At 33.0% G+C, this 3035-nt stretch overlaps 1 long non-coding RNA gene across 1 annotated transcript; it reads left to right on the top strand.

Annotated features, from left to right (window-relative positions):
• The first annotated feature begins 1898 nt into the window (after positions 1–1898).
• On the top strand, positions 1899–2809 carry LOC130505056 (uncharacterized). The gene is made up of 4 exons (XR_008941539.1): positions 1899–1917; positions 2007–2115; positions 2442–2536; positions 2628–2809. It is a non-coding gene; the product is annotated as an uncharacterized LOC130505056 (long non-coding RNA).
• The last annotated feature ends 226 nt before the right edge of the window (positions 2810–3035 follow it).

Raw genomic sequence — 3035 nt, 5'->3', positions numbered from 1 at the left:
CTCGATAAAGATTAATATATTTGAAGAAATATTTCTTTTTTTTCCCTTATCTCATAATGTCTATTAAACATGTCTGGTTCCTAATGGTGGTTGTAGGTTTTGTAGTCTCTGCCAATGCTCAACTACCCCTGTTTCCCATCCCATTTCCTTTTCCACTCCTATTCCAACCAAGTCCCGGTAATCCAGGATTACCTGATGTAGCAAAATGTTAGTCTTCAGTGATGAATGTTCCATGATGCATTATAGAGATTTATACATCCTTACTCACAGGAAAATTCGGACATATATGCCCCACTTGTTGCAAAGCATTCATGGAAGCCGAAGCCAATTGCTTGCCGAGATTTCAAATCTATCCACTTTCTCCTCTCAAAGAACAATGTTCAAGAGTTGGTAGCGCAGCTCCTCATACCACAAAATACATTTTACATTAATAGAAGTAATAGCTATGTATTTTTTATTTCACAACTTATTTTCATATTATAGCTAATTTCTAAAGTGTAACACTCCAAACATATTATTCTATAAAAAGTTTTTAGAAGTAATAAATTTCCCAAATTTCCTTTTAAATTAACCACGTGGTTCATGCCTCTGAAAATTCAAAACTAATCTTTACAAAACATACTTAAGTTAATACAAAATAAAACAATAGTATTTAATATATGGGAAAGTACATGGGTTCCATCTACTTTTACAACAATTTGAGGGAAATCAATTCATCATTTTCCTTAAAGCTTAAAAATATTCCTTTATTTTGTCTTTTTTGTTTCATAAATTCTTTTTTTTTTTGTTTTCAAGATAACATTATTACTTATGTACCCATTTAACTCATATAACTTAAAATAAATTCTATATATATTAGTTTCCCTTTGTATACTATATATCAAAACATGATTGTTTTTGTGTTGTAATTTGAGTATAAAATAGGTGAGAATTCCAAAACCATAATCTTTGTGAAACATAGTGAAACTTATCCACTACAAGGTTTCACTTGTAAACACTCAAGACTTGTCTTGGAACATGTGTATCTCTATTTTGACTTGTGCATTTACTATCTAAATCAGGGGAAGCATATAGTTATATAGAAGAATATTTCATTTCGCTATATGTGTTTTAATAACTAAATTGTTTATAAATAATGTTTTTTTTCTTTTAAAGAATTCACCACCTAGAGGAGCCAATGTAGTTAGCCTGTTTAAATGGTTATTTTCTACAAAATTATACTCATAAACATATTATTAAATGTTGTATTATCATGTTCTCTCTCCTCAAAAATTAATTTATTTTGATAATTGAAAAATAGTGTAGAGTTTAAGCATATAGAGAGCCAAAATACAATCAAGACTCTAGAAATTGGTAGATTACCCCTGGCTTCAAGAGAGAGCGAGAAAGGTAGCTATTTGGCTTAGATAGGAGATGATTTGAAACAATAGTATTAAGGCAAAACAAAACGGTATACTTTAGACTAATCTGATCAGTTTTTTCATGATTTAAGAGTCCACCAGTTATATTTAATAATGTTAGTCTCATCGGTTTCTGCTTTGTATTATTTGAAAACAGGTAATTAAGTTTCACATAAAAGTACAAAGACATTTATGTAGCTTCTTTCCTTTCAATATAAATAGACAAAGGATTATACATTATGTTCATCAATCAAAATACAAACTCGATAAAAATTCATATATTTGAAGAAATATTTCTTCTTTTTCCATTATCTCATAATGTCTATTAAACATGTCTGGTACCTAATGGTGGTTGTGGGTTTTGTAGTCTCTGCCAATGCTCAACTACCCCAGTTTCTAGGCCTGGGATTCCGACCCGAACCGAACGGTCCGAACCGGACCGAACCGACCATTATGACGTTCGGTTAGTGTTCGGTTATCAAGAGTAAACCGATCGGAAGATGTTAAAAATTATTCGGTTAGTGCCTCGGTTCGGTTCGGTTCATGATTTCCGATCGGTTAACCGAAATTTAACCTACCTATATATATCTTTTTTAACCTAAACAGCCCTAAATCATTTTCTCTTTTCTTCCTCAAACTCGAGCCGCTTCTAGTCGATTCTCAACCCTAGCAACTCGTCTCTTTCGTCTGATTCTCACATATTTCGGACCACTAGGTAGGTTCTTCACTCTCTTTTCTAGTTCTGTGTAGTATTTGAGTTTATGATTGATTTAAGAGTTAGGGTTTCTGTCGAAATCAATTAGGGGTTTCGGTTTTGGCTTGAATGATGGGTCGTTTATCAGTGTGAGAGTGTCTCTAAGTGTTTGATTTAATTGAATGATGAGTTCGGATGGATTTGAGATCTAGGGTTTGGGTCGAAATCGATTTGGGGTTAGACGTTTAGGGTGGGTTCAGGTCGAAGGGTTTGCTCGATTATGAGTGTCTTGTGTTTGTCTGTCGATACAGTCTCTCTTTAACTTGATTTTTTTATCTTACTACCAGGAGCAAATAATGCTAATAGAAAGAAAAGATCGACTTTCTTTTCATTGTGTAGAGAATCTGCAAATTTCAAGAGAATCTCATCATTAGAAATAGAGGTAATGTTAATCTGTTTCAACTGCTTTGTGTGTCTTGTGTTTTTGTTCTGTTTTTTTTTTCCACTGATTTTCTGAGTTTAATAAGTTGCAGGTTGGTGGAGTTCTCAAGCGTCGTGGAGACCTTTAGTTTTCTATTGTTTTGTTTTGTCCCTTGTATTGTTTTGTTTGGTCAATCTGGGGTTGGTCTTTTTCGGTTTTGTTGAATATGTTTGTTTTGCTGGTAAATGTGGATTTTTCAGGTCATATCCGAAAAATTCAAAAATAATTAGATAACCGAAGATAACCGAAAAACCCAAAAATAACCGAGTGTAATAAAAAAAATTTGGTTTTCTAGCAAATAATATAAAATCTCGGTTATTTTCGGAAATAATCTGAAAACCGAAAATTACCGACTTCCGAACCGAACCGAACCGAATTTAATTTCGGTTTTCTTCGGAATCAGTTTTAAAAATCCCGGTTAACCGAGAACCGAAAATTCGGTTCGGTTCGGTTTCGGAAA

This window comes from Raphanus sativus, unplaced genomic scaffold (assembly GCF_000801105.2).
Source record: "Raphanus sativus cultivar WK10039 unplaced genomic scaffold, ASM80110v3 Scaffold1978, whole genome shotgun sequence".
Lineage (NCBI taxonomy): Eukaryota > Viridiplantae > Streptophyta > Magnoliopsida > Brassicales > Brassicaceae > Raphanus > Raphanus sativus.
This window is presented reverse-complemented; position numbering and strand designations above follow the sequence as displayed.